The sequence below is a fragment of the Pinus tabuliformis genome, chromosome 5_2, assembly GCF_031772625.1.
Source record: "Pinus tabuliformis cultivar Carrire ecotype Pingquan chromosome 5_2, CPIR1, whole genome shotgun sequence".
NCBI classification, from domain to species: domain Eukaryota; kingdom Viridiplantae; phylum Streptophyta; class Pinopsida; order Pinales; family Pinaceae; genus Pinus; species Pinus tabuliformis.
In genome coordinates, this window is record NC_142306.1 from 673,165,431 (window position 1) to 673,178,279 (window position 12,849).

Genomic DNA, 12,849 nt, shown 5'->3' on the forward strand with positions numbered 1-12,849 from the left:
CCATCTACTTATCTCATTCAGAAATATAGCAAAAGAAAATATATCACTTGAATTCAATATATAGATTAAATAAAGACTTTTCACTATTGGATCATAGGTTTTTCCTTTACCTTGAATGAAATGACTACATGTATATTATGCTCTGATGATAACAAAATATTTCAAAATTTGTAACTTGACTATAGGTATATTATGCTCTGCTAATAACAAAATGAAAATATTTTAAGAAGCAGAGACATTTGACTATCCAGAATGTTAATGGGAACCTTATTATATCTGAGCAAGCTGCTTGAGATTGATGGGGTAAGAGTCAGAAGGACGGTCGGAGTAAGCTCTCGTGGCTAGAATAATGTTCACAGCTTTAGTGGGATGGAATGTGTCCCAAAATACACGTTGGTCCGTGTTGGTACACGCTTCCAGTCCAGGAAGGCACGTTATCTATCCATTATACATGCCTATCCCACAACATCCTTGATTTGTCACACTAAAACCTGTATATAGAAGTAAACACATCAGCAAAAAATTATAGTAACAGCTTATTCATGTTGGTATGCCCTAGCTTATCCAAGATTTTAAAGTTCTATGAGCACACGTTCAGAATTAAGTTATTAATATACCATAAGAACTCGGATCGTCGATCATGTCTTTAACTGCACTGTAGGCATCTCCATAGACGCAATCTAAACCAAGCATATTGAGTGATATAGTGCCCAAAAGATATTTGAGCTTGGAATTGAAGAGTATGGCGTGTTGGTTTACACTGTCAATGCAATTGCCATTGCTATTGGACATTGCTATTTGACTTGGAATGCATCCCAGAGGACCCATTGCATCATGTCTTTAATTTCACTGTAGGCATCTCCATAGATGCAATGTGCACCAGGCATATTGAGTGACGGAGTGCCCATAAGATATTTGAGCTTGGAATTGAAGAGGATGGCATGCTGGTTTACACTGTCAATGCAGCTGCCATTGCTATTCGACATTGCTATTTGACTTGGAATGCATCCGAGAGGACCCATTGCTACCACTGCGCACTTGCGAGCTCTCAAGTTGCATAGAGCCTGCATATATATTCCACATAAAACCAACTTATATAAATACTCTGTAAATTGACAATGAACACTATAGGAGGGATTATTTTTATGTAAGTTTACATAAAGTACTATATTTTGAGGAGCAGCGAAATTTTGCTTTGTATTTTGATGGAGTAAAATAATCTTAAAGGGAAGGATTCTATTTCCTGCTACAAATTTCACAAGAGTTTTGACAAAAATGCTAGGTTCTCACATTTTTCATCATAATTCAAGTTTTTATTATATAATGAAATAATATTTACAAAAGATTTTGTTCAAACTGAATGGCCTCAAATAATCTAAATGACAACCAAAGAGAAGTTTGATGTAAGATGAGATGGTTCATCTTCTTGAAACTATTTTAGGATGGCTACCATATGTCACATTCCTGCATTGATCACTTTTTAAACTAATGAAAACTAAGTGTGCACTAGTCACTTTTCAGAAACTGAATGTTGAGTACCAAAAAAACCAAAATTTTAAGCTAAGGAAGGAAAGTAATTATCAATTACAAAACAAAATAGCCAAAATTTTAACCATTGTCAATAACAAAACAAAACAAAACAGCAGTAGTATATAGTTTTTTTGGCATATTTTTGGGTCAAATTTGCTAGAAATTTGATAAGGAACTATTGGAATCCCAAATCTGAGCTGTGAACCCTGCACCATCAGAACTCACTAGAGGGTTTTAGGGAACTGAATCCATTTAGTTTGAGTTGTGATCGCTGCATCATCCGAATCCGCAAAAGTTTTTCAAGACACTAAATCCATTTATAGGTTAAAAACACATTTTAAACCACAAAAAATCAAAATCTTACCAAAAAATTGTTTTCCCATATTCAACCAAAAAAAACTTCAAAACCTAAGAGAGTTAGACAACGCCAATAAAATTCAATAACCACTTTAAAGTTTCAATTAAATTCTCAGTTTTACAAGAACCACTTTAAAGTTTCAAATGACTCTGGTTGTATTTCTCAGGTAACCAGAAAGAGCTTATGAAACCAACCACCAGTTGTGAAAGCTGCCACATGAGAATATTGTTGTAAGTCTCTGGGGTGTATTGTATACTGGTTGGATTAGTGGCAACCATAAGATAGTTGTTGATATAATCGTTGCTGCCAAAAGTAATTGAGAAAATAGATTTTTCTATATGTTGAGCCACCGCCACTATGCTTCCCAACTGCGATGTCAAATCCTCTAAACTCTTCCCAAAATTTGCAATCTGCTGATTGAACGATATGCACCCAAGCTATCAATTTTTCACCAAAAACCAAAATGTTAGATACTGTATATGCTACATTTAGCACCAGTGGGGGAAACTCAATCTATCATTTCAATAATTTGTACTTACAAGGTATTGGCCAATCTCTTCCAAAATGCCTGCGGGTGCTGAAGCGTAGTTCACTCCATTTAGGATTGTCGAACCCCTTGTAGATGGGTCAAGGTATGCAGGAATGAGAGGCAGCCCTAGCAGTTGCCTTGAGATCGTTCATTCAACATTCTTTAAGATCAAATTACTGTACAATTTTAAAGCTATATAAATTGTAAGCAATATAGCGGGTTAGATAAATTGGTTTTAGTGAATATTGTTTTATATTTATTAGTTTTATTTCATTTAAAATATAGGATAGAAATAGTTTAAAAAATTAAATCAATTGGTTGCCATTAGCATGTATGGAAATAAAAAATAATTTAAAGAGTTAAATCAACTGGTCCTCTCAATATCGTTGATAAGTGTTTAACATTTCTATTACAATCTAGCTTTTCAATTAATAGCACTGATTCATATTGAGAGAAAATCATCTTTGGGGTTTTGTTTGGCTCTGAGTGTAACTAAATTGCAGACTTAATATTCCAGAAATATGACGGATTTAATTAAGAAGTGGGAGGCTCATTAAAGATAGAGGATTATCAATTTGGTGAACTCATTGGCAGGAAGTTCCTCTCCAGGTAGTAGGAATCCAACAGATGCCTCAAACCCCCCGAGGATTATCAATTTGGTGAACTCAGTGGTAGGAAGTTCCTCCCCAAGTAGTGGGAATCCAGAAAATGCCTCAGCCCCCTGAGTCTCCTCAGTATCCAGACTTTTTGTTCCTTTTCCTATGGTTTAGGGCTAACGCCCTCCCAAAAGAGTCAAGCTGATTGTTTGAATTCGCTAATATTTATAAAATTTCTTAAATTTTCCAGAATTTCCAATTAACTAATTCTACTGCATTCTAGTTTCCTCAATTGAGAATAGAGTCTACACCGAAGGTGAAACATCCTTTGGAATTTCTTTTCAAGGATTTGATTGGAAAATTACATACAAACTAGAAGCTTTAAATCAAATAACCATAGAATGTAAACCTAGAAAATCAACAATGGTCGTGCCATTGCAAAACCTTCCTGTAGGATGGCCTCCAAAGAAATCTATTATGTAAGGCAAGAAGTTGGCTTTGGTAATGCTTGCTATTTAGTTGTTGTTTCCATTATCGATCAGAGAATTGCTGAATATAAACATGGTTGTAACTTCAGTCGCGACCTCCCTAGAAATTACTCCAACACAATAATATGTGACAACAAAGCTAAACAAGGGAGCCATGAAGTTGCCTTGGCATTTAAATACTTGATTCCCATCACTGCAAAGCCTCAAGTATGTCTCATATACTCAAAATGAGCATACAGTAGCAGAAATGAATTAGATGAAATAGGCTGCCAAGACTCCCAGCTGAAAAAATCCATGATCATGCTCCTGCTTTTAAATTTAGCTGCAAATCCTAAAGCACAATCAAGATAGTTGTGATCACTTGCAAATCTTGGAAGTTGAAATATTTGGGCATAGTTTTGAGAGTCCACCGAATCCACTAGCCAACCAAACCTTTTCATGTATCAGAGGCACTAATCGTTAATTCATTCATTAAAAACTAATGATTGATTTCACATTTTGCCTACATGTTGGTAGCGGGCTTTCCATTCACTGTAAGTCTATGGGGTGTATTTTCTACTAGTTGGATAAAAGGCAGGCATAAGATAGTTGTTGATATAATCGTTGCTGCAAAAAGTAATTGAGAAAATAGATTTTGCTAGATGTTGAGCCATCACCATTGTGCTTCCCAACTGCGATGTCAAATCATCTAAACTATTCCCATAATTTGCAATTTGCTGATTGAACAATATGTGCCCAAGCTATCCATTTTGCATAAAAAACAAAAATGTTAGATACCGTATATGCTACGTTTAGCACCCATGGGAGAAACTCAATTTATCATTTCAACAATTTGGACTTACAAGGTTTTGGCCAGTCTCGTCCAAAATGCCTGCAGGTGCTGAAGTGTAGTTCACTCCATTTAGGATTGCAGAACCCCTTGTAGATGGGTCAAGGTATGCAGGAATGAGAGGAAGGTCTAGTAATTTCCCTGAGGTCGTTCATTCAACATTCTTTAAGATCAAATTAATGTACAATTTTAAAGATATATAAATCAGAAGCAATATAACGGGTTAGATAAACTGGTTTTAGTGAATATTGTTTTATATTTATTAGTTTTATTTCATTTCAAATATAGAATAGAAATAGTTTAAAAAATTAAACCAACTGGTTATCATTAGTGTGTATTGAAATAAAAAATAATCTAAAGAGTTAAATCAACTGGTCCTATCAATCTTATTGATAAGCATTTAACATTTCTATTACAAGCTAGTTTTTCAATTAAGAGCATTGATTCATATTGAGAGAAAAACCTCTTTGGGTTTGAGTGTAACTAAATTGCAGGCTTAATATTTCACAAATATGATGGATTTAATTGAGAAGTGGGAGGCTCATGAAAGATAGAGGATTATCAATTTGGTGAACTCAGCGGTAGGAAGTTCCTCCCCAGGTAGTGGGAATCCAACAGATGCCTCAGCCCCCTGAGTCTCCTCAGTATCCAGACCTTTTGTTCCTTTTCCTATGGTCCAGGGCTAACACCCTCCCTAAAGAGTGAAGCTGATTGTTTGAATTTGCTCATATTTATAAAAATTCTTGAATTTTCCCAAATTTCCAATTAACTAATTTTGCTACATTCTAGTTTCCTCAATTGAAAACAGAGTCTACACCCAAGGGGAGATATCCTTTAGAATTTCTTTTCAAGGATTCCATTGGAAAGTTATATACAAACTGGAAGCTTTAAATCAAATAACCATAGAATGGAAACCTAGAAAATCAATAGTGGTCCTGCCATTGCAAAACCTTCCAGTAGGATCGCCTCTAAAGAAATCTATTTTGTAAGGCAAGAAGTTGGCTTTGGGAATGCTTGCTATATAGTTGTTGTTGCCATTATTGATCAGGTAATTGTTGAATATAAACATGGTTGTAACTTCAGTCGTGAAACAAAAGCTAAACAAGGGAGACATGAAGCTGCATTGGAATTTAAACACCTGATTCCGATCATTGCAAAGCCTTAAATATGTCTCATATACTCAAAACGAGCATATAGTAGCAGAAACAAATTAAATGAAATAGGCTGCCAAGATTCCCATCACTACAAAGCTTATCAATTTGGTGAACTCAACGACAAGAAGTTCCTCCCCAGGTAGTGGGAATCCAACAGATGCCTCATCCCCCTGAGTCAGTATCCAGACTTTTTGTTCCTTTTCCTATGGTCTTGTGCTAACACCCTCCCTAAAGAGTGAAGCTGATTGTCTGAATCCGCTCATATTTATAAAATTTCTTGAATTTTCCAGAATATCCAATTAACTAATTTTGCTACATTCTAGTTTCCTCAATTGAAAATGTAGTCTACACCCAAGGGGAAACATCCTTTGGAATTTCTTTTCAAGGATTTCATTGGAAAATTATATACAAACTAAAAGCTTTAAATCAAATAACCATAGAATGAAAATCTAGAAAATCAACAATGGTCCTACCATTGCAAAACCTTCCAATGGGATGGCCTCCAAAGAAATATATTCCGTAAGGCAAGAAGTTGGCTTTGGCAATGCTTGCTATATATTTTTTGTTGCCATTATCGATCAGAGAATCGCTGAATATAAACATGGTTGTAACTTCAGTCACGGCCTCCCCAGAAATTACTCCAACACAACAATATGTAACAACAAAAGGTAAAAGAAGGAGCCATTAAGCTTCCTTGGAATTTAAACACCTGATTTCGATCACTACAAAGCCTCAAATATGTCTCATATACTCAAAACTAGAATACAGTAGCAGAAATAAATTAGACGAAATACGCTGCCAAGACTCCCACTTAAAAAAATCCATGATCATGCTCCTGCTTTTAAATTCGGTTGCAAATCCTAAAGCACAATCAAGATAGGTGTGATCACTTGCAAATCTTGGAAGTTGAAATATTTGGGCATAGTTTCGAGATTCCACATAATCCACCAGCCAACCAAACCTTTTTGTGTATCAGAGACACTAACGGGTAATTCATTCATTAAAAACTAATGATTGATTTCACATTCAGCTTACATGCTGGCAGCGGTCTTTCCATGCATTGGGTTTATGAATTGGGTTGAATGCATTCAAGCAAGCTAGCTTCAGAACAATAGTTTTCTTCAGAACGATCGAATCCGACTAAGTTATTAAAAATTAAAAAAATAAATTGCAGAATTCAGCATGGAAGCTATAAGGCAATCATACACATCTCTTCCACTGCACACATCGATGAAATAACCAGCACATCATCACTGACTGGGCTCGCAGAAGCGTCTTTCTTTTCTTCTTCTGATCATGATGAGGATTTTAGCAGATTCACCATCACTCTGGTTGGCCCTTGTTGTTTCTTGACTGCATTGAAAAGAATCTTAGCATCTGCAAGGGCATCAGAGGGAGCGATGGAGCAGTTATTTATCTATGGTTTGGAATCAAATACAAATCTACAGCTAATTGGTAACCACTTTTGCCTGATCGAATAGTTTAGCCTTTTTCATTCGTCTAACATATAAACTTATGGTGCACAATGATGGACAAGAGGGGAGTTGATTCCTAAGGGGAATGTCTTAGGGCCTAATTAGGATTTTTTTTATTAGTGATTTGATTGGTTGATAAACATTTTCCGAGTTATTTCTATTTAGGGTTATTTAATTACTTTATATTTTGGGTTATTTAATTACTTTATATTTTGTTTCTTTTTAATTGATAAAAATTTAATTTTTAATTATTTGGAATATGTTTTTAACTATATAAATAAATTCAATACTATAAAATATTTTATAAAATGTTTAAAATTGGCATATTTCACAACTCACAACCACTGTGCTTTGGCAGAAATTTGGGTACACATTGCACAGACATAAATTTGTGTATAATAGGTTTTCAAAGTTCATCAATGATGAGCTTTTACTTTTTTTAATTGGTTTTATTTTTTTGTTTTTAAACAAACCTATATATATATATATATATATATGTAATTTAAAAATATTTAACTATTATTCCTATTCTTTAGGAGTTGTTTAGATCAATATGCCTCCTAGATTGGTGTGTGGTAATTGAGATATTCTCTCAACCGAGTGATTCTGTGTCCAAAATAGTCTACCTATCTTGAAACAACACTACATGTATTGATATGTAACATTATTTGATTAATTGTAATAATGATTAGTTCTTCAAATTGGCATCAGAGCTTATATGGACATGGACTTGGTCTCCAACACGGGAGGCCAAGGAGATAAGATAATAATGTAATAGCATGAGTGATTGTATGGCCACTATTTAACTGTGGGGTGTCCAACTCTATGATTGTCCATAAGATAAATTTACTATGCGGAGATCCACGTTGTATGTTTTTTTTTCTTGAGAATGTTGCAATATAGATGCATGAGTCCAAGCCATGTGAGACTGTTATAATATGAATACATGGTTCTTATGGTTCATGAATGCATTAGTTGAAGCTAAGAGGAATTGAAATATGTTGCAAGCTAAGTGTTGAGGGCATGAGTACTGGTGCCTTGTGTAGAAGTTTATGGTTCGCAGCTCTTTGGGTCCATGCTGGACACATCAGTGGATGAAGATCTTTGTAACTCATAAGATGTGGGAATAGAATCAATAGGGCGGTCAAGGCTCATAAAGGTGGTCTTGCTACTATTGAAGGCTGCTTGTGGAAGCTGTGAAAGTGCACAAAGGTGGCGATAGTGTGGCTGAGGAGAAGCCTAAAGATTAGAGTCCAACATGGAGTGGCCATCATAGCAGGAAGTAACATTCATTGACCAGCATGGAGGAAGACAAGTGTGAGGAATCTCTAAGCCAAAGTTTGTAGCTCCTGCATTGAAAATTTTGCGAAGAACTGTGGATATTTGCATTGCAAGAAACACGTGACTATGGGTGTCATTTTTCCTGTGAGTGGCAGAGATTGCTCAAGTCCTATGGGGATTGAGTGGAGTTGTTCATGTTTGCGGTGGCTTAGACGCGGTGGAGTCTATCTTTTTTTTGTAGTTGGTAGCATAATTCTTCTGAAATTGTGGCCATCCATAAGCCTCTTAGAGATGAATACACTATTAGAGGTGCTTTAAAACAACAGGGGACTGCTATTTCTTAAGGTAGTGGTCAAGGTGGTGAAGTGTCTTCACATAAAAGACTGTACAATGAGATCTTTCTAGAACTTGTGGAGCGAGCAATAGTCCTAGCATCAAGTACAGATCCAGAAAGACAGGACAATTAGGAAAACATGTTTTTGAATAATTCATAGTAGGCTCCCCATTTGAGGGTCTGCTGTGCAAGTAAAGGATTGTGTGTTGAGATAAAACAAACCCAATATTATGTTGTAATGTGAATCACACATGTATTAATAAGCAAGTATGATGTTTTGTAGTGGTTTTTGGAATGTATGTACATAGTAACTCCATGAATTGGAGTGTGTAATGTAATCCTAATGAGGCATGTGTAACCCCATGAAGTTCGTGGTAATCTTAAAACTACTTTGTAATTTCAGGTTTGTGGTTAGAAAAAAACCAATATGTAAGTGCAGGTTTGTGGTAATCTAGAAACCACTTGTGAGAGTGTATGTAAGCGTAGGTTTGTGGTAAGATGAAAACCACTTTGTAGTATAGGTTTGTGGTAAGCCAGAAACCATGTGTGAGAGTGAAGTGGACAAGGATTGTTGTAGGCATGGTGTAGGGTCAACCGAAAAAACCATGGGCATGGTTTAGGGTAAGCCAATAAAACCCATAGAATGATTATGGGCAATCCAAAAAAACCCATGATGACAATGATGGAGGGGTTTTTGAAGGTACAAGTACAAGTATACAGACAATGGTTGATTGAACCATGTACACAAATAACATCCTAGTAGATTGTCGATTGCAACAGTTGGTACCCATGCATCTGATAGATGGTTTTTCCTTTATATGGACATTGACATATTCTTCTTATCATGTTTATAAACACCAGGACCATAACTAGACTTTGCAGATTGAGATCAAGACTAGTCATTGTACACAAAATAATAATTGAGAATATTTCTTAAAATAATCTTTTAAAAGTGGTACATGAACACAACAATTATTGAACCCCACATATATATATATATATATATATATATAATAAAGTATTAATAATATATATATATATATATATTTACTTTTTATTTTGAAAAATCATTAAATAAATATATCAAATTATGTATGTAAGGAGATGGATCTTTTTACTCTAAATACTTTATCCGAACCATTACCTTATTATTATTATTATGTTTAACAATATTAGGTTTAAGTTTTTGTTTGATAATAATATAATAATATTACATTAAATTAGTATAGTAATGGTTAATAATATTAATAATATTAGGTTTTTGTTTAATAATAATATTATAATAATCATAATATAATGATAATATTACAATATTAATATTGATACATTAGTATTAATATTGATAATGTTCATAATATTTGTATTAGTAATGATAGTAAATTTACATCAATATTAGATTTAGGTTTATTAATAATATTAAAGGTTTATGTTTAGATTTAGATGAAATTTGAGTTTTTTTCCCTTTTAAAATGAGGTTTTGGAGGCTTTAATAGATTCATCACTCTAAAAACCCATAGGCTTTTTGTAACATCCCCTGTAATCTCACATGAAAATGCATGGAGTTAGAAAAATTTTACACAACTTTACCCACGGGCAACTATCCAAATTACTATTCCATGTTCCTTATTAACCATTAGATGAATTCATCATCATTATGTAGAGTCACTTTAGTAAAGGAAGAGTAAATTACATAACCATTACAACCGTTGTTGTAGCATATTAAAATAAATTTTCTCATGTAATCTTGCATCAATTTCATGATTCATTTAACCAGATTAGTTAATCACATACTTGATATTATGAACATCACATCATGCAAGGAATCAACATCATCAAACTGACACAATAATCAATCACATCATTGAACAATGATATACCTGGAAATCCCGTAGGGTGAAAACCAACAAATGTTTAATTTTATTATTAAATTCTCATGAGGGTGTTCACCCCTCACTCAATGGCTTATAAGGGAGTCCATCCCTTAACCATTGTCATAAAATATTACAAGGAAATATAATTTAAATACAACATATCTAGCTAAAAGTTATTACAATAATCATGATATCATTTACCCACAAATCTTCAATCTTTATATCTTTGTGGCCTGGTTGTTTTATCAGTGGACCATCCTACAACTCACACTCATTTGCATGGACCATTAATTCTTTACCTACCACAATATTAAACATAATTTATCCTTTTCACAATGTCACCATCCTTTCGTGCCATGGTTGTCATCAGTAAACTTCGATATCATGCTTACATACATGCAAAATGTTAAGGGCTAATATTCACAGGTGGGCTAATTTTCCATGCTATTTCCAAAAAAAGATTCGCCAATTTCCATTTTTTTCTAGAAGTGATTTGCCCAAATTTTACAATATAGAATTATTTTACTTTAAAAATCGCCAACATTATATAGATACTATATATAAAATAATTATAAATTTGAATAATTTTACAAATATATGAATAAACATTTTATAATTTGCATATTAGGTACTAGTGGGATTCACCAATGTTTTTAAACTTCAAGATAATTTTCTATCCTTAAAATTTTCCTTAATTACATAAAGTATTAATCAAACCAATTCATAAATCTATACTAGTGGTGTTTCACCATCTATTCATGTACATTCATGAAATGCAAACAAAATATTGTGATATTCTTCCTTTAACAACATTTCAGATGCATTAGTTATAAGTGTATAACCATCAATGCATGTCTATAACCCAATACCACATTAACTAATATTATTCTCGGATAAGCACACATTCTTGCAAAATAAATCACTACAACTATCCAAACATTCCTTTAAAGGAAATTAACACATCAGTTATAATCTTCTTACATGCGAATTACATAAACTTTATAAATAAAACTATCCCTTCAACTATTAATTTTGGTGCATGCAAACATGTAAAGAAATATAAGACAACAATTTTTTTTCCTATGCATTCAAATACATATACTTTCCAAAAGAATGTTTAACACAATAGAGCATGCAAACACATGTTTCCTTTTCGAGGAAATCTACCACAAGGGGGGATGCAAAAGTATGTTTTCTTATCCATAAAACTAATGCAATAAAGCATACCAACATTATATATATATATATATATATATATATTCATTCCAAGGAAACCAACACATTATTATGGTTTTTGTGCATGTCAATTTATCTTCTTTCCCAAAGAATATTTTCCAATGTAAGCTAACACAATATGCTATCTTTTTCCACATACAAATGTACATTTTTTCTAAACAAAAGCTAATATAAATCTTCCATGAATATACATGATCTCAATCCAAAATAAATTAACATAATAGTTATGATAGCGTAAAAATGATTGCATAATTTCTCTAAAGAAATATAGCTCAATAGTTCTTATATACATGCAAAAGACATATCTCTATAACATAATGAATATTCTTTTAGTATGCAAGAGCTTATCATAATATCCCTATTTTAATGTATGCAACACATATCCCTCCTTTAAGAGGGTCTAGCTATTTATGTTATATATGGTAATATTTTTCCTTGAAAAAAAAACAGATGCAATTAACTATTGTTTCCATGTTTATGCATATGTGTTATTTTCAAATAAAATGATTATTTATTTGTGCAAATAACAAATGCTTATTTTCAATAACCCAACATAGTTTCTCTATCTTTTATATACAAAGTTCTCATGCATTTGTTGTCAAGAAAATATCACAATTAACCCTTCTTTTGTGGCAAAGAACTAGGAAAGACTTCTTAAAATAATAACAAAGTTAACATTTTATGCACGAAACCATGCAATTAAATCAAACTATCCAATATACAACACACAAATAACTTATCTTTTAAATCAAAATATCCAATATACAACACACAAATAAATTATCCTTTTACCCACTAGAACATGTAACTTTTGCAAACTCTAACACAATTGACTTATCTTTCACGCACAAGAAAAACATATTATTTCCAAAGAAGATTCCTATGACTTATGTTATCTCTATGCATTTGATCTATGCATAGGTTATTATCTTTTTGCATAACTAAATATTACTTTTTTAGAATAACTTAACATAACTCGTTAACTCTTATGCATGAGAATCCATGATCTCTTATGCATGAGAATCCTTCGAAATATTTTCCATGGATTTATTAAATATCTAAACTTTACCATCAACATAACACACCATGGAAATATTTTACCATAACTGAATACCAAACAACGTATTCTTTTTCAAATGATAAAACAATAATTATCTATCTTTGCATG

At 33.1% G+C, this 12,849-nt stretch overlaps 1 pseudogene; it reads right to left on the minus strand.

Annotated features, from left to right (window-relative positions):
* Nucleotides 1-270: 270 nt before the first annotated feature.
* Nucleotides 271-3,576, minus strand: LOC149160900 (GDSL esterase/lipase At1g71691-like; annotated as a pseudogene).
* Between the last annotated feature and the right edge of the window lie 9,273 nt (nt 3,577-12,849).